Raw genomic sequence first — 20,724 nt, forward strand, 5'->3', positions numbered from 1 at the left:
AAAAAGAAAATGCTTTTCCCATCTTATCGAGATTAATGATTTCATGATATTGTGTGAATCTCGAAATTGACTTTGATGAAATCGTAATAACGTTATTTATATTATGAATCTTAAAAATGATAATATGCTTCATGTGATAATATGAATACATGAAACACTGATGATATTCCATGTATTCATAAAATATTTATCTCATCATCCAATAACTTTTCTTGATATTCCTTATGAGATGAAATGAAATAATGCATGAAATACAAATGAGGAGTTAATGATCATGCATAATAGGATGTAATGAATTATGACATTTAGATACCATCGTTTGAATATCTATGATCATGTTGCCAAAATGATATATCATGAATGCTTGAATATCATGTTTGATATGCTCATGATGATGATTGATTTTTCGGTATCATGCATAAAAAAAATGAAATGTAATGTTAATGAATTTGTGCATTGAAACTATAATGATGCACAAATAAGAATGATTACTTACCTTTGTCATGATTTAGAAATTGATGTAAAGGGTTTTTCCCTTCTTTTTGACAATGACAAAGGGGGAGATAGATTACTAGCACAATTCAAGAAAAAGGCAAAAATTACAAAAGAAAAGAAATTGCTATCTTGAACATCACCAATAATTGCTAGCTTGAAATGTCAAGAAAATGCAAAAACTTGCTTATTTTCTTGCACATCTAAAGAGAAGATGCAAATGTAACACTTGCCAAATTGTTTGCTTGTCTCATGTAAAACATTATCTCTTGCTAGTTTGGCATTTTGCTAGATTGCACTTTGCAAAGAAAGCAAAAATGACACTTCTCAAAAGAGAAGAAAGAGCTTGTTATCTTGAACATCACAAGCTTGCTAAACAAAAATTGCAAAAGTGCTATCTTGCCTATCTCAAGAAGCAAAACTTGCATATCGTAAAAATTTGCTAGCTTGCAACTTGCATATTTCAAAAAGCAAGAGTTGCCTTCTTGAACATCTCTAAATTGCTAGCTTGCAAGTTCTAAAATGTTGCAACATTGCTAGCTTGCATGTTATAAAAGTGCTATCTTGTATGCTGTAAAACTTGCATATCTAAAACTTGATAGCTTGAATGTTCTAAGCATGATGTAACATTTGCTAAATTTTCTGGCTTCAAAACTGCATGATGATAAAACTCGATATTATGTTTTTCATGCAATGAGTTGAACCAATATCACAAACACTTGATTGTGGTACTTCTCCTTTTTGTTGATGACAATGGGGGAGAAGTATGTTGATGACATGACATGTTATGCATAAGTTCATAATGACGTGTTGCAAGTATTCATGATGAATATTGCAATGACTTGAATTCAGTTTGAATTCAAGATTCTATCAATATGGCATATTGATAGGGGGAGTTTGTTTAAACTCTAGGAGTTAAGGTTAACTCCGATTATGATGACATGTTGCTTAGATTTTTGAATCTAAGAGTTTCTATCAATATGGCATATTGATAGGGGGAGTTTGGTTAAACTCCGGGGAGTTATGGTTAACTCCGTTAGTCATCAATTAGTTGTCATCATCAAAAAGGGGGAGATTGTTGAATCTCGTATTTTGATGATGAAACCAATTGATAATTATGTTTATGTTTAACTGCATTTTGAGTGATGCAGGTCTACTCGATCAGGATTAGACAATTAAGGCAGGAGGAATTGACGTTGCGCCGGAGGAGATCTGGTTAGGATATTGGATGGCAGAAGGCTTCGGACATCGGGCATCGGGCCAAGAGCGGAATTACGCCAAGGATATCGGCGTTGCGGAGGTCAACTGCTGATTGGGCAACAAGCCGCAAGAGAGGACGATGCGCCGAAGAATCGGACGAAGAGCCAACCAATGACGTGCCGGGCAACAGAATGTCAATTCGCTTTATAATAATTGTTGTCTAGATCGGAGTAGAGTTTTTGCTTGTATGTGCAAGATTAACTATGATAACGATGAAGACATAAAGCAAAACAAACTATCGGAGTCAAGCACGAAGGATTCATTACGAGTTCGAGAGTTCGATGGAAGTCCGAAGGTTCGTCGGGAATGCTGCCAGAACTAGCCGAGAATCAGTAGGGAGCTTGCCGAAGAGTTTTTCGGAAGCTCGCCGGAAGGTTCATTGGAAGTTCGCGAAGCTCATCGAGAAAGATCGGAGCTTACCGAAGAAGCTCGTTGGAACTCGCCAAGATCAAATCGTGAAGTCTAGGAGCTTGCCGGGAGTCCGCAGAATGGTTTCTGAGAGTTTATCGGAAGACCGCCGGAAGTTCACCAGAAGCTCACCGGAAGAAGTCTTGACTTGCAGACTTTGTAATAGCTTAAGAAATGTCTTTAAATTCATAGTTAGCACATTGATTAAGTTAGAAATAGGAGGTGATCCCATTAGCTTAATCTTGGGGCAATTGGGCCCCTGAAGAACTTAAATTGGGCCGAATGGATCAACCCATTCGGACCCAGGTTGCTGTGGGAGGTGCAACCGCCCAGGCAGGGAGGTAGCACCGCCCAGGCTATGTCTCCCAGCGAGATTGGGCGGTGCAACCACCCCAACCAAGAGGTGGCACCGCCCCGGGCTCAGTCTCCGGGCGAGACTGGGCGGTGCAACCTCTTTTGTCAAGAGGTAGCACCGCCAGAGCTAAAGTTTCGAGCTCTGCCAGGCGGTGCAACCTCTCCAGTCAGGCGGTGCAACCGCCTAAGCTCGGTCTTCGAGCTCTAGCAGAGAGGTGCAACTGCCCTTGACAGAGGTGGCATCGCCCAGAGGCTCAGTCTTCGAGCTCTACCAGGCGGTGCAACCGCCCTAGTCAGGAGGTGCAACCGCCTGATCCCGGAATTCCGGGAATTGACAGATTTGAGCTCCAAATTTGAACTGGGTTGGGGCCTATAAATACCCCACCCATTCAGCACTGAAAGCACAGAACACACACTCGAAATCTTGCTGTCTTTCTGTGGTTCTTAGAGCTTAAAACTGCTAGTTCTGCTCTTTCTGTTCTTCAAAGTTTGAGTTGTAAAGAGAGGAGAGAAAATTTCTGTAAGGGTTGTCTCCTAAGCCCATCAAAAGGAGTGAATCTGTAAGAGGGTGGTTGGCCTTCGCCTATTGAAGGAAGGCCTCTAGTTGACGTCGGTGACCTCATCGGTGGAGGAAGCCAAAAGTGGAGTAGGTCAAGATTGACCGAACCACTCTAAATTTTGGTTTGCATTTCCTTTGAGCATTTTACCTTCACTGCAAACTTCTCAATAGCTTACTGCCCTCTGCGATTTTACGAACGAGTTTCAAGGTTCAGACGTAAATATGCGTTTAGACGTAAATCTGCTTTTTCGTATGATCATCATATTGCAGATTGCGTTTACGTTTTGAGCTTTACCATAACTGCACACTGCCTTTATACTCCTGCTTAAACTGTTTCTTATCTAATCAAGTGATTTACAAATTAGCATTTAGACGTAAATCAGTTTCTTCGTACGAACGTCGGATTTCAGTTTGCGCCGATATTCTGGTTTTCATCATAGCTGCAAACTGCCTGAATAGTTTGACTTTAACCTTGCTTAGTATCAACTTTCATACAGAAGTTGTTTTTATCGTTCGAACGCAGCTTTTGATTTTAATCGCAGAAAGTTTTCCGCTGCACTAATTCACCCCCCCCCCCTCTTAGTGCTCTCGATCCTAACAAATATTAGAAATTTGATATGATTTATGAAAGATTCAGATTTAAGTATATATATATATATATGACATGTGTCACTAGCTAATCTAAGTATGGTGCCACCCATATTGGTTCTATGGATGACATATAAGCCCTTTCATGCATGCTTGACACCTTGCAACCCTTGTATTAGCGAAACCCAAATAATTAGATGAAAGATTAAAGAAAACAAAACTTAAGTTTCTGTAACCAGCGTGGGTTTGAATTTGAGAAGAGAAGAGAAGGGAAGAAAAGAAGAAGAAGAAGAAGAAGAAGAGCTTGAGGTTTTGCATCAATTTCCTCACATTTGGGAATCAAACTTTTCTAAGGCAAGTGAAGAAGAAGAAGAAGAAGAAGAAGAAGAAGAAGAGCTTGAGGTTTTGTATCAATTTGCTCACATTTGGGAATCAAACTTTTCTAAGGCAAGTGTTCTAACCCCATCCCACAAAAATCCTAATCTCTATTTTTATCTTAATCTTACATAATTTGAAAGATTTCAGCTTAGAACCATATATTTCTTTTGTTTTGATACAAAGCCATGAATCTATAATTTTTCAGTAATCTGACCTCTATGTACTATTTCGGACCTAACTTTTAGTACTAAACTCTGAATTAGGCAAAGCCTAATCCATTTGAAAGTAGACTCAAATATCTTTATTTTTATTCTAAGATTGAATGAATTGGAGTTTAAATGCCCACTAAGACTTCTATTTCAATTAACCCTACAGATTCTATAAAGTAGGGACTATAATTTCTGACCTCTTGTTTCTTAACTGCTTATAACTTTTTGCTGGGAACTCAGATTCATGCAAATTATTATTTATTGGAAACTAGGCTCAAAATTCTTTTTGTTCTTACCTGATTTGAAATTTTTGGAGTACAATTGCAAACTAAAACATCCATTTTCATCGACCCTATGGACTCAATAAAACAGAGCTGATGTTTTCAAACCTTTTGCTATGAAATTATTTGTAACTCACTATAGTAAACTCCAATTCATACAAAACTTAATTTACCTAAAACTAGATTGATATATCTTTCGAATGAGACTTATTTGTATAAATTGGAGTATAATTGGTTATCTAAATAATTCATATGATGTGCCACTCAAATTCTACCAGAATCGAGCTTTGGTCGATTTCGGCTCTTCTTGTTTCTTCTCTTTGGAAATCGATTTTGGCAAGAACCCTTACTTCAGTTGTGCTTTGCATTATTATCTTAAATTTTTGTATACTCTTGTTCTTTAATTATTTGCATACTTGATTTTATTATGTAAAGTTTAAGTTTGTATCGTAATGTTTTGCATAGGCACATGCATTCCATTGTTCCGCTTGTGTTTCACCTTAAATTCGCCTCTTCTTGTTTCTTCTATTTGAAAATTGATTTTAGTAAAAACTCTTACTTCAGTTGAGCTTTACATTAGTGCCTTAAATTCGTATATACTCTTTTTCTTTAATTATTTGTATACCTGATTTCTTTATGTAAAGTTCAAGTTTGTATTACAATATTTCGTATAAGCACATGCATTCCGTTGTTCCGCATGTGTTTTCTGATATGTCTCAATTTTATTGTTCACTGTCCTTTTGTACTCCGGTGTTTGTGGGATAAATGTAAACCTTTGCTAGAAATGGTAAAGGGAGTTATGCTCAGAGCCCGCGATGCTCTGTCGGCCCCCCTATAACTTCACTCAGACATGGGTGGATAGAGCTCCTAGACGTGAGAGACTTATGTTTGGTGGTTATTCAGAAATGGATAGACCATATTATGTTATGATCCAACTTCATCTTCTATGTGTTTGACATGATATCCAAAGCTTTGGCTGTGTTTTCTATGCATGCTTTGGATAAGAATGAAATGAATGCAACGTCATATGACATTTGAGCTTCTGTTCATGTTTTGTTCTTTGATATGTTTCCAAAATTTTTCTTTGTTATGCCTTGAAATATACCATATGTCACGGATATGCTCCTTATGCCAATGATATGCTCCAATTACCTTTCCTCGATTGTATGAACAAAATATGCTTTGAACGATATGACATTGTAATTCTGTATTCAAACAAAACATGCTTCTATTTCAACTTGTATCTCTACTTTATATTTTGATATCTTATTTATTTGAAAACTATCCTCTTTGCTATGGATATGTTAGTCACTTGCTAAGCTTTATATGCTCACCCCATTGCTATATAAATATTTCAGGATAGCTTATCGCACGCTAAAATATGTAAATTGGGTTGAGGTAGTGAAAAGTTAGAAGGTTTTGGGGCAAATCTTTCATACTTGATAAGTTGATGTTGTATAAGTTCCTTTTGTATATATCAACGACAAATTTAGACTTATGTATCTTATAAATATTTAAAAAATACCCCTCATATTGGGATTTTGAGAATGTTAAGTTTAAATTGTCTAATGATATAAACATATGGTACATGTTGGTTTTGTGATTGTATAGATTTCTAAGCTTATGGATTTGTGATGTGTTTAGAGTTTAGTTGAGTTAGCTTTGGATTTTGTGAATCATTAAGTGATATGATGGTATGATGATAAACTACATAGGTTTTATAAATTATAGATTATAGTGGTGAATTTTGACTTGAATGTTTTCTTAGTGGCCCCAAATGTATGTTTAGATCCTGGATTATTGTTGAATTATAATATTATTGATTTTGAGTTAGGTTCACACCTCCTGAATGAGGAGTAAAATTTAGGGGGCATGACAGGAACCCCTATAGAGTTCCAAGGAGGACGATCCCTAAAAAGATCAACCCCAAGTTTAGCATCTATAAGGGTTCTAACATTTGGATCTTCAAATTCTGTTGGCTCTCCCTTAGTTTGCTACTCAAGTTGTACCAAAAAGTCGCTGCATGCTTTGTACAAAACCTTCTCCATTCATTGTGTGTAAATCATCGTTACGTCACCCCCATGTTTCTCGTGTACCTGTTTCTCCTTACTGTAAAATTTCATAATTAATTTTACAAAATTCAAGGAAACATCACCTAATGTCGTCAGCCATTCAATGTCAAGCATGGCCTCATAATCATCAAGATGAAGGAGGAAGAAATCTACAATTATCTCTTGGTCCTGTAACAATAGTTTCACCCACGGGCACCTATGATCACACTTTAAAATTCGTCCGTCGGCAACCTTAACATTAAACCTACTATAATTCTTGATAGGTAAGGCCATCCGGATAGTAACCTTGCTGTTCATAAAATTATTAGTGCTCCCGGTGTCAATAAGAATGGTGATAAGTTGTTGCTTCAGAAGTCCTCCCACTTTCATCATTTGCGGGTTCGGGTAACCGATAAGGGCATGTATCATTATATCAACCGGCTATTGTTCTTCATTCGTGACCTCTTCCTCATACTCCTAGACCTCCTCCTCCATGTCTTCAAGAGGTTCAATAAGTAGGGGGTGGCCCCTTTTGCAGCGATGATCATGGTTCTACGGCTCGTCGCAATGCCAACAAAGACCTTTTGTTGATCGGTCATGTAGTTCTCCTCTTGTCAATTTTTTTGGCAGCGAAAGATGGCTGGGAGCAGAAGTAGGTTTATATTCCATGGGCCTAGGAGAGGTTCTCATCCTCCGAGCATCTTGGTTGAGCCGTTCTTCTTGTATTCTAGTGAAAGAAATCGTAGCTGTCATGGTACGGGACTATTGCGCCTTAATCTCCCCTTTTATCTCTGGCTTGAGTCCTTCGATGAATGTTTCTAACAACTGATGGTCAGTCCAATCACTAGCAAGGTAAGATAGCTTCTCAAACCTAGTTTGGTACTCTTGAACATAGAGGTTTATCGAATCTTTGCGAGTTGTCCATCAATATTTTCATACTTCGTAGGTCCGAAACGATTCAGTAGTGCGTTCTTAAATTGATTCCATGTCAGAGCCCCATGATTGTATTCCAGCAAATTGTACCATTGAATAGTATCTCCTTCAAGGTGGATGACAGTAATTTCCACTATAGCATCATCTGATGTTCGGTAGTAGCAAAAATAACGTTCATCACGTGAAATCCACCCCGCCAGGTCTCCTTCTTCCCATCACGGGAATTCCACCCTCATACATGGCTAAACTGTCACGCCCCTCAAAATATATCCATGATATTAAAATTTTCATCACAAACCAATCTAGGATCCAAACACACATTTGAGGACACTGAAAAACATTCTATCAAATTCATATCTATAAAACCTGTGTAGTTTATAATCATATATCACATCACTCGATAATTCACATTTATGGCAACCCAAGCCAACTTGACAAACATGAATAACATTTATAAATCCACAAGCTAAATAAATTATATAATTAGAACTCCAACTATTCACCACAAGTTCATATCATCATAAATTAGACTTAACATTCCGAAATTCCAAATAAGAGAGATCGTCTAACACTTTTACAAGATATATCCATTTCGATTCATCGACAACATTTCAATAGATACAAAATATGCTTATACAACAATAACATAATAACCAACAAGACTTGCCCATAATTCTAAATAGCTCACCACTGCCTTAGCCCAATTCAAACATCTTAAAGAGTGACAAGCTGACCTGAAAGATTTTATATAACGGAGTGAGCTAAAAATAGCTCAGCAAGTAACAAAGCTATATAGCATGAGAAGGGACAGTTTCAAACAAACAAGATATCACAATGCAAGACAGAATCCAAGAGATTCAAGGATATCATCTCATTAGATACAGAATCGCAAATGTCATTTCATTCATAACATATTTGGTTCATAACAAATGGAGCATAGAGTAATCGGAGCATATCAATAGCGTACGAGATGATCCGGAGCATATTAATGGCAAACAGGACATTTCAGAATATATCAGTTCATAGCGAATGAAGCACAGAGTAATTGGAGCATATCAATAGCGTATGAAATGTTCCGGAGCATATCAATGACATATGGAACATTTCAAAGTGTAACAATAATAGATGAAACATTTCGGAGCATATCAACAACGAATGAAACGTTTCGGAGCATATCAATAACAAATGAAACGTTTCGGAGCATATTAATGGCAAATAGGACATTTCAGAATATATCAGTTCATAGCGAATGAAGCACAGAGTAATTGGAGCATATCAATAGCGTATGAAATGTTCCAGAGCATATCAATGACATATGGAATATTTCAAAGTGTAACAATAACAGATGAAACATTTCAGAACATATCAACAACGAATGAAACGTTTCGGAGCATATCAATAACAAATGAAATGTTTCGGAGCTCATCAATGGCGTATGAAATGTTCCGGAGCATATCAATGGCGTATAGAACATTTCGAAGCATATCGAATTATGAATACGAAATAGAAGCTCAGACGTCGTACCCTAACATAGTGCATGTGAGGTTTAACTCAATGGTGGCTCCACGCCGTGATGAATTCTCGACTCCATCCACGGGTAGCCCTTTCCTACTCGAGTCCTCTCACCCTACCCAAGTGCTAGGTCAGCTCTGAATTTCATATCAAACAGATAGATGGTGAAGTGGGATTCCAAACATAATATGGTCCATCCATTTCTGAATGACCACCAAACATAATCTAGAGCATCGCGGGCTCTAAGCACATACCCTTTACCATTTCTAGCAAAGGTCCAAATAATCCCACAAACACTAGAGTATAAAAGGGTATTGTGAACAATAAATTGGGACATATCGGAAGCACATGCGGAACAACAAAATGCACATGTGCCTTTATGAAACATTATGATACAAACATGAAGTTTACATAACAGATTTAGGTATCCAAATACATGTAGGACAAGAGCATACAAGAATTCAAAGCAATAATATAAAGCTCAATTGAATAAGAAAGCCAAAGGATATCAATTTCCAAAGGAATGAAACCAGAATATGCGAAATCGACCAAAGCTCGATTTATGGCAGAATTCAAGAGGCACATTGAACAAATGATTCAAACTATCAATCGTGCTCCGATATACTCAAGAAAGCTATCAAAAGAAAGGTTTATGAGTCTATATTCTGATCAAATAATTTTTGTCTAAATCAGAGGTCAATACATGAAGTTATAGCCATAACAAAGTAGAAAGGTCATAATCTCAAAAGTTACACATATTCGAATCGTTACGTCTAAACAGGAGATCTATCAAATGCAAGGCTAGAACAATTAAAAGTTCCTCATATTTAAAGCAAACGTAGAGATAAAATTACAGTAAGGAAAGATCAGGACACTTGCAATAGGAAAGAATTGAAAGCTTGCAATAGGAAGGATCGGAACACTTGCAATAGAAAAGATTAGAAAGCTTGCAATAGAAAGGATCGAAACACTTGCAATAAGAAAAATTAGAACAATTACAGGAGAAACGATGGGGAAACTTGCCTTTTGAAGGTTTTGGTCCAAAGATTTGAAGAAGGTGTACGCTTGAATCATTTTCTACTTTTCCTTCATCCCCTCCCTGTTTCGTTTTGTGCACTCGTTTTCTTTCTTTCTTCGCAACTACACCACGTGCCAAACATTGAGGCACAGTCACCTGCTCTCTCTTACTCTCATTCCTTCTTTTTCTTTCCCAAATGCAGCTGCCACATCCACCGCCGCTACCGCTGCCATAGTCGCAGCCCCTTCCACCACACTACCTTCCTTCCTCCCTTCTCTCGTTCCTACTTTTTCTTTCCCAAACATAGCTGTCGAAGACGTAGCCGCCACCACCGTAGTCGTAATCATGACCATAGCCCCTTTTTTTTTCCCTTTCCTTTCTTCCTCTTTCCCAAAAGTAGCTACTGTAGCCACCACCGCTGCCACAGCTACCGCAGCCAACGTCGCAGCCGCAGTCGGAGTCGCAGCCACGGCCGCAGCCACCTCACCCGCAGCCTCTTCTTCCTCCCCTACTCTGTTTCCTCTTCTTCTCTTCCAGCTACAGCTGCCACTGCCACAGCTACCTCCCTTTCTCCTCTTCCTCTCTTCTTCCCTTTTCCTTTCTCTTCTTCTTCCTTTCCTTCTCTTTTTTCCCAGCTGCACTGCTGCAGTCGCAGCCTCAGCCACGGCCACAGCCTCTTCTTCCTCCCCTGCTCATCTTCCTCTCTTTCTTCTCTTCCAACTGCCGCTGCCATCGCAGGAGTCGCAGCCCCTTCCTCTCCTTCCCTTCTTCCTCTCCTTCCCTTCTTCCTTTCTCTTCCTCTTTCCCTGCCTTAGCTGCAGCTGCCACAGCCACAGCCGCAGCTACTTCTTTCCCTTCTCCTCTTCCTTCTCCTTCCTTTCTTCTTCTTCTCTTCTTCTCCTTCCTCCCCTTCTTCTCACCCGACGAACAGCACCTCCTTTCCTCTGTTTCCTCCTGCAAGAAACAGAGGTGCTGCCTCTTCACCCTCTTCTACTTCTTCTCTTCTTCCTCACCATCTCTTCCTCTCCTTCTCTTCCAGCTACAGCTTCCACCGCCGCAGCCGCAGCTCCTCCTTTCCCTTCTCTTCTTCTTCTCCTCTTCTTCTTCCCTCCTCCTCCCCGGCATCCCACACACCCTCTCCTCTGTTTCCTCTGCAGGAAACAGAGGTATCACAACCTCTTCTCCTGCTTCCTCTTTCTCTTCTCTTCCTCTTCTTCTTCTTCTCCTCTTCGAACGCCCCACACCTATCCTCTATTTCCACCTGCAGGAAACAGAGGTGCTGCAGCCCTAGCTGCTGCCACCTCTCGCTCCTCTCCCTCTTCCCTCTCTTTTCCCTCTTCTTCTCCTTCTCTTCTTCTCCTCTTCATTTTTCCTCCCCAACGCCACACACCTCCTCGCTGCAGCCTTGCCACAACTATCCTCCTCTCTTCTTCTTCTTCTTCTTCTTCTTCTTCTTCTTCTTCTTCTTCTTCTTCTTCTTCTGCTTCTTCCTCTTCCCTTCTCCTCCCCAACGCCCCACACATCCTCTCCTCTGTTTCCACCTACGGGAAACAGAGGTGCAGCAGCCCTAGCTGCAGCTGATGCCTCTCTCTCTCTCCTCTCCATCTTCCCTCTCTTCTTCTTCTTCTTCTTTTCTTCTCTTCTCCCTCTTCTTCCTAATCTCTTCTTTTCCCTCTTCTTCTTCTTTTCTTCTCTTCTCCCTCAACTTCTCTTCTTCTTCTCCCCATGCCCCACAAGAAAGACGTGGGAGGCGGTGGGATAAAACCGAAATTTTCGGTTTTCTTTATTTTTTTCCGTTTTGCAACTTATAGTTTAGTCCTTAAAATTTCTATATTTACATATAGGTCCTCCAATTTACATATAAATCCTTATTAATAAATTTTCAAAAGTGAGGGATATTACATAAACCATATCCGAGGGCTGTCCCTCCTTCTTTGGAGGCCTCTCTGAACTCTCTCCTTATTGAAATTTGGTTCAACTCGATGGTTGTCTAATTCTGAATTCTGCAAACAAAGTGCGCAATTTGTCCTCTAAACATGATTCAAGCTGCGATTCAATCCAAGATTCCAATGCTTCAAATTTGGCATCAATTGGATCTTAAGAAGCCATAGCATATGCTTGTAGATTAGAGATATCCTTGTCATTTTTTTGTTGATGGGTTAATAGCATGGGGTGGTGGAAGGTTCGGAAAAATAGAGGATCACAGAAAGGTACTACAGCATATTTTTATGTCTAAAGTGTAGTAGTTTGGACGTAAAAGATCAATGGTTTATATTGAGAATTTTTTTGACAAAACCAAAAGAAAATCTACTATTATGAAGTATCAAAGCTGTTGTAAAAATTTTGTAGAGATTTGGATAGAAAAAATACAATAGCAAGATCAAATAACCTATGCTATGCAGTTGGAATTCTATAGTGCATCTTTCGTCGTAGAGATAAAAAATTTACGACAAAAAGTTTATGCAGCAATATTGGAATAATTTTTTTTTTTAATAAGGATAACTAATTTGCGGCAGTAGTAAGGTAAGAAACCAGAACCTATTGCAATTCATGGGAAGATCAAAGGATGATCTGCGGTGGTGGAGATGACGGTAGAATTCGACGTTGATCTTTTAAGCAATTACGAGAATTGCTTTGGGCGGCTGTGGAGGGCTAATGGATGGCTGTCGAAGGGCAACGGATGCCAAGAATGCTGCTCTGATACCAAGTGATAGAACCCTTACGGATTCTAAGCTCGGGGTTGATCTCTTTAGGGGATCAGCCTCCTTGGAACTCTATAAGTGTTCCTTCCTCCAGGTTGCTGCTCAAAGGTTGCTAAAAGATTCATCTATTCCTTGAGAAAAGAGGATGAATACATAACTATTTATAGGGCTTCTAAACCACAACTCCTAATAGGACTCCTGCTCAAGACTCCTATTTTTAATCAACTCCTAATATGACTCCTACTAAAGACTCCTACTTCTAACTAACTCCTAATACTTCTCTAAGAAGAAACCTCCAAACTAATCCTAACCTTAGCCGGCCTCTTTACCTCTTTAATCGGGGTTGACTAGGTAGGTTTTATATGAATACCCCTTTTAATGAAACTCAATTAGGACTCTCCTAGCTAGAGTCCTAACAATCTAATACAATAGTAGCTCCACCAAGCAAATGTAGGGTGACCTTGCCAAGCTTCTGTTTCGCCCTCTCTACAAGATACTCTTTGTAGTTCCTCTTCTAGTGCCCATCTTTGCCGTAGTGGAAGCACTAGCCTTTCTCCTTTGTCGGGTCTTTCTTAGCAACCTTTGCTTTACCCGGTCTGCTCTTGTCATTGCCCTTTTTAAGGGACTTTTCTGCCTTCCTTTTCTTTTTGGTCTCACTAGTATATAGAACTAGCTTCTCTTTCTTGATAGTACTCTCTGCCTCCCTCAATATATTGAGGAGCTCTAGGATTGTCACATCAAATTTGTTCATATTAAAATTCATTATAAACTGTGAAAGAGAATCCGGTAGGGACTAAAGCACAAGATCTACACATAGGTTATCCTCTAGGACCAATCCAAGATCTTTGAGTTTCTCTATCCAATCAATCATCTTTAGGATATGGTTTTGAACTAGTGTTCCCTCAGTCATCTTAGCGCAGAAAAGGCTCTTAGATATCTCATATCGCTGAGTCTTTCCCTGTTCCTCGAACAGTTTGCGGACATGTAGGAGAATGGATTTGGCGTCCATCTTTTCATGCTGTCTCTATTACTCAGGAGTCATGGAGCCCAACATGTAACATTAAGCAAAAGTGGAGTCATCTATGTACTTCATGTAGCGAGTGATCTCATCCTCTCTTACCCTTCCTTAGGCATAGGCATCATTGTATCAAAGACGTACACAATTTTCTCTATTGTGAGAACAATTCTCAAGTTGTGGAGCCAATCCGTATAAATCGGACCAATGAGGTGGTTGACATCAAATATACCACGTAAGGGATTTAAAAGTGATATTTTCTAAAAATAAAGCTGCAACATAAATAAATAACATGCAGATTTTATAGAAAAATAAACAAATAAGATATGGACTTCTATCTTAATATACTCCCACTATTTTTTTGGCGAGTCACGCGGCACCCTCAACACATGAAACGGAAGTCTCTAGTAGACTTCTAGTGGGGATTAGGATCCAATCAACATCTTAGTGTAACCTCAAGGGACTCGACCAATCACACTAAGCTCAAAAGGTAGGCAACTCTTACCAGTCATAACTCCTTGTGATTCTCGTTCTATTCGGCCTCTGAACCATCATGGCCTCAAGGGACTCGACCAACCATAATGTTCGGTTAAGTAAACACCTTTGTTACAAGATGAGTCTAATTCGATAATATACCCTCGAGGGACTCAACCAAGAATACCATGTCCTCAGGTCACCGGTGACATCTCTATGTCATAGGCAAGATAGCGAATCGCGAGATAGGTAAGCCTCGAGGGACTCGACTAACTCAACCTACGTCGGGAATCGGTCCCTACCTATAACGATGGAAGGTCATGTGAGTTAATGTAATTACCTCACGTTTACTAACTTAATATTATCGAGAGAGGGGATTTTGATTCAGTCTCCTAATATAACATGTCACGCACATACATATTTAATTTATATCGCATGCAAATATATATACAAATCTAGTAGGTGTATAATCAATCACACATCAGATGAACAATCACACCAGATGATCATTGACTACATCCTAATGTGATTAAGCCCGAGCCAGTAAGCTTGATCACTCACATCAAGATCTATATGTGCAATAGTGTATCTCCATGCCCTATGATCATCCATCTCATTCTCGTCGATTCCATTGGGATCTTGACATATCTCCATGCATTGCGATCGTCCATCTCGGCCTCGTGGGTTCCGATATCACTTCCACGCTCCCGTTGAGCCTCCTTATGTAAGTACAACTAAATCACAAGCAGGTAGGCCCGACAATAAATGAGAAATAAATTGGAGGCTCATAGGCCTAAATAATAATAATAATCATATCACACGGTCCATGATCATCCGTCCACATCATATATCATATGTACATATCACTATTTAGGACTACTAGATAATAATAATTAATTAAAATATTTTAATTAATTATATGCAGTATTTTTGGAACCCTACCATAGGGTGCCCCACATAGCAGGTAGTTATTTCTTAAGCAAGGAAATCTTACCATATAGAGACTTCTCGAAAACCAGGAATCCTAAGCCATTGGATTGCCTTGCGTGGCTATAAAACCCTAAACACCAAAGAGTCCCTTACAGCCAATAAACTATGGCTACAAGGCTGCCATGGGCTACAAGTGCCCCATGCGGCCATAACTCCTAGTCACTTGGGCAACCCTTGTGGCAAGGAAACCCTGACCGCTAGGGGTGCCCCTTATAGCCATGAAACCTAGCTATAGGGGCTGCTATGCAGTAGGTTAAGGGCCGCCATGCTGCTCTTGTTCCTGGTGCTTTTGGCCAAGCTGAGAATAGTAAATTGGAGGTCTCGGCCAAGGTTGCAAGCAGCCTTTGACCAATCCAAGGGGCAGTAATAATTGCTGCCTTTTCTTCCCCTTTTGTGTCAATAAATTTCACATCAAAAGCCCTATCTAAAACACCTCTTAACAGCAAGGAAAGTTATAACATCCCTCATTTTCAAAAATTTTGTAAGGGCTTATTTGTAATGTAGGAACCTAAATATAAATCTTACTAATTGGATATGATTTGTGAAAGATTCATATTAAGTTTTTAAAAAAAATGGAGGACATGTGTCACTAGCTAACCTAAGGATGGTGCCACCTATGTTTATTCTAAGGATGACTCGTAAGCTTCTTTCATGCATGCTTGTCACCTAGCAATCCTTATTTTAGCCAAACCTAAATAATTAAAGGAGCAATTAAAGGAAAAGTTAACAAAGGAGCTGCAACCAGCGTAGGTTTGAGAAGAGAAGGGAAGAGGAATTGAAGTAGAGGAAGAAGAAGCTTTGCTTTGGCTTGAGGTTTTGCATAAATTTCACACATTTGGGAATCAAATTTTTCTAAGGCAAGTGTCCTAACCCCTTCCTACAAAAATATTGATCTTTGATTTTATCTTAATTCTGAAAATTTTGGAAGATTTTGATTTCATACATGATATATCTATCATTTGGGAATAAAACTGTGAATCTGAAATTTTTTTAGATTTGACCTTTATGCATTGTTCTAGCCATAACTCTCTTCACCGATTAGGAAAAGTCATATTCATCCAAAAATAGACTCATAGGCCCTTCTTTTAATATCAATATTGATAAATTTGGAGTCCAATTACCTACCCAAAATGTTATTTCAACTGAACCTATAAAATCTATAAAACAAAGACTACCAGTTCTAACCTTTTGGTACTATCGTGCTTATAACTTTTTGTTGGAAACTCTAATTTATACAAAACATAATTTATTGGAAACTAGACTCATCAATCTTTCTGTGTATACCATATTTGAAAGATTTGGAGCATAAATGCCTATTGAAGCATCTGTTCTAATTAACTCTATGAATTCTGTAAAATAGAGATAATGTTCTTTGACCATTTGCCATGGACTTAGCTAGTTTTGCCTAAGTCGTGCGGCACCCTTGCATGTTCGTCCGCAAAGGTCAGCCTCCCCGAAGCCTCCCATTGTCCCTTAGGACCAACAAAAGAGAGAACGAGTTAGAGAGAACACCTCAATCGGGATCCATAAGCAAATATCTCCGAAAATACTTCATAGACAATGCAAATTACAAACATACTTTACAAGCTCTGAACAGTTCACAACAAAGAGTTAAAATGGTCCATTATGGATCGAAAATCTCTCACACGTGTCCACATGACACAACCTTTATTTACAAGCCTAAAACGGCCACCAACCTAACTAAAATGGGACTATTAAGCCTTCGATCATCCCTCTACATGCTGTACAAAGCATGAACATACCAAAAGACATGGACATACATAAGTATTACATTGATCATCCAGTTTAGCAGTTTGTCCGTGACATTCTCTCCCACTTATTCCTTCGACATCCTCGTCGAAGCCTTTGTCGACACTGCAACTCCTTGCCTTTGCTGAGTCTTCAATTTTCTACTCTAGCTGCAATGCTCCTCTTGGCTCCCAGCTGCACTCCGCTGCTGTTTTTGAGTAGTCGAACCTTTGATCCGCCATGCTGCTTCAACTCGCCAATGACTCTAACTCTAGTGTGGGGTTGGCTGAGTTGTGTTGATCCCTGTTGGTTCCTACGGATCCTCCAGATGAATGAAAAGACCATCCTTACTACGCCAGTCTCTCAAATGCCTCATGCTACTTGAACTGGGTGGATGCTTGTTGGAGCTTTAACGAGCATCGTCTGGCAAACTTCTGAAGTTTTGGGTCCTTCCTCCACAAAATTTGCTCATTGACTCTTCTTCCACTTAGTTGTCACATCCAAGTAGGTTCACATCACTTCCGCTTTCGATTGGCATTTCGTTGGGAAATGAAGCAGACAATCTACTCTCAGTAGCACTAATCACTGTTGGTGAGGATTTGACAATTATTGTCTTCCATTTTCTTCGAAGGGTCTTTGAACTTGTGCAAAGCTCCTCTGCTAGATAGATAAGAGAATTATGGTACTCGGTTTCGCCCATTCTCTTAAGAGTTGAGAAGGCAAAGGTTACTTGACTTCGCCCGCCTCCTCGAGGTTGTACTCCATGCATCGAGCTGGTTACTGGCCTTCGCCTGCTCTTTACTCACACTTCTGAAGTACTTGAAGTGTTTGCACTCCTTGTGTTGAGTTAGCTATTGTGATTCACCTTCTCAATGCCATCGAACTTCTGGAATGCAAGAAGTTTTCACCCTAACTTAGAGTAATTCTCTAATAGATTTGGTCGCCTCTAGGATTGTACCATCTTCTCCATTAACCCTATTGCCTACTCCACTGAGTAGCAAAGGTACAGCACCACGTATTGCCTGCTTCGTTCCTTAGTCATGCACTCTTGCCTGACCTGAAGTCCTTCACTTTCAGCTATCATGATGAGAAGCTCGTTGACACCGGTCTTACGAAGTTCCTTGGCCTTTGCCCTTCAGCCTTGTCACGATAATTGGAGTTTGCCTCTGCATGCTCCACCTCCTCAGCCCCTTTCACGACCAAGCGCTCTCCCTCCATGAGAGCAAGGGATCAATGTCTTTCACAGAAGTCTCGCCTTTGCGGTACCATGACACTACCATGCCCATGGCCCTACTATCCGTTGCCTCGCATCTGCATCCCTTTTCTTCACGATCAGTAGATATGTCTCTGTGGCACTCCTCTAAGTCCACCTCCATTCTAACTGATGCTTGATTTTGGGTAGCTAAGTCCCTTTGGACTCGTCGTCGCTTCCTCGCCCCTTTCGACCCCCTACTTCAACACCTTTGTGTTCTCCAAGCAACTCCCTTTGGTCGATGGAAAGATAGACTGTAACTCCCATGCATGGCCTCTGTCATCGCATTATAGGGTTTGCACCGATTCTGTTCTCATTAGCTTCCTTGGTAGCAACGTTCGCTTACTCGACCTTGTCCTCTGACATGCCGGGCTCTATAAGCGAATATGAGCTCTGGAGCAGTCCAACTCTCTAGCTGCTTCGATCATACCTCTGTATGATCCAGTCCCTCCTATGGGACTCACTGGTACTTGCATTCGAACTTTTCCTCTAGTGGAACCCAACCCCCATATGCTGATGACCAAGGTTTTCATCCAATGCAAAATTCGATGCACACATAGAAGACCCGCCTCTACGGTACCATGGCCTTCACTCCTTGAATCCATAGCCCTTCTTGCCGTCGTGTTGTTCACCGAAGTGGAGCTTCCAGTAGCTCCTGATCATACCTCCATATGATCTAGTCCCTCTCGGGACTATGTCGTGTGTATCGCATTTGTCACGAACTGTTCCACCATGATCTGCTGCACAATGTCGCCTCCTGGTGACATCTCCATTGCATTCTGATCCTTGTGGGATGAACTCGAATTGTGATCCCTCCATGTGTGGCCTCTGCCAATACATCGTAGAGTCTCCTCCACCTTCGATTTTGTTCGCTCCTTTGGCAATCGACCTTCATCCACCCACTCTTGGGTCACACCTAGATGAAGCACCACTCTAAGACAGTTCATCGCCTAGTAGCTCTCGAAGTCCACCGACTTCGCTGTAATTAGTGCACCATTGTCTAGATCCTGGACCTCTGCCCCTACCAGCACAATCTTCACTGCGCACCGCTTCCTTCATAGCAACTTGAATGACAACACTTTGGCATATTGTTCAAGAGTACCTGCCTCTACATCCTCTTGCCCCATGCTAAGGCCTTCTGAACCCAACTTCGCCTCCGCAAATTGAGTCGCCTTAGTTCTTCCATCAAATGCTACTCCGAGATAAGGTGCATATGCCCAGAAGCTCCCTTCGTCTTTGGCACCATGCTGTTAGGATCGGAGCGGCACTAAGAGGGGGGGGTGAATTAGTGCAGCGGATTAAATCTTTGGTTTCGACAAATCTTTTGATACGATAAAAATCGAACTTGAAAAGCTTAACTTGAACGTGTGTTCGTAAAGGTATACAACAAAGGTAATGAGGAAATAAAGCACGTAAGAAGGTTTGCAGTAATGTAAATAACGATAATAAAATGCAAACCAGAGATCACGTCGATTTTAAAGTGGTTCGGTCAAATGACCTACATCCACTTGCGAGGCTCTCTTCGATGAGGCTCTCACCTTCCACTAGCAAATCTCTTGAAGGGGAAGGGCAAATACCCCTCTTACAACTTTTTACAAGTGGTTCACACTCTTACAAATTTTCAGCAAAAAAGAAGGAGGTGAACATTCTAGCAAATTGAAAACAAGACTTGCTAAGACTTTTCTAAGACCTTTCTCTCAATCAATTGCTTCACCAAAAAGTTGTTATCTCAGTTGAGAATTGAGGGATATTTATAGGCCTCAAGAGAATTCAAATTTGGGCTCTAAAATTTGAATTCTCTTTGGTTCCCGATGCTGGCGGTGCCACCACCTGTCAGTGTCTGACACTGACAGTGGACTGGCGGTGCCACCGCCCAACCAAGCGGTGCCACCGCCTGGCTCTTGGATGTTGGGTGGGGCCACCGCCCAGTCTAGCGGTGCCACTGCCAGACCCTTCGGTTCACAGGTTGGGCTTTAAGTTCAGCCCAAACCAAGTCTAATTTTGGGCCCAGTTAGCCCCTAACCAGGATATAAGATTATCTTTTAATCCTAATCCTAATTACATGTGAACTACATAACTAAAAACATCCTAAGCAAGTTTTCAACATCGAGTCTTGTTCTGGCAAGCTTTCCGACGAACTTCCGGCGGACTTCCGATATGCTCTCGGGTTTCTTCCGTCGGACTCCCAGCAGCCTCCCGATCTTGTGACGACTTCAATGCGTAGCCAAGCCTTCTCGGTGATCTCCACGAACCTCTGACGATCTCTTCAGTGAACTTCCAAAAATTCCGACAAGTTTCTGATTTCTTCTTGGTTGGTTCCGGCAGCATCTCCGACGATTCTTCGGACTCTTAAACGTCCATAGAACTTGACTCCGGTATTCTTGCTTTATGTTTTCTGGTTATTGTAGTTAATCCTGCACACTTAACTCAATAATATGGATTAGATCAATTAACCCATCAATTGATTTTATCATCAAAATCCGAGATTCAACAATCTCC

The sequence above is a fragment of the Musa acuminata genome, chromosome BXJ3-4 (assembly GCF_036884655.1).
Source record: "Musa acuminata AAA Group cultivar baxijiao chromosome BXJ3-4, Cavendish_Baxijiao_AAA, whole genome shotgun sequence".
Classification (NCBI taxonomy): Eukaryota; Viridiplantae; Streptophyta; class Magnoliopsida; order Zingiberales; family Musaceae; genus Musa; species Musa acuminata.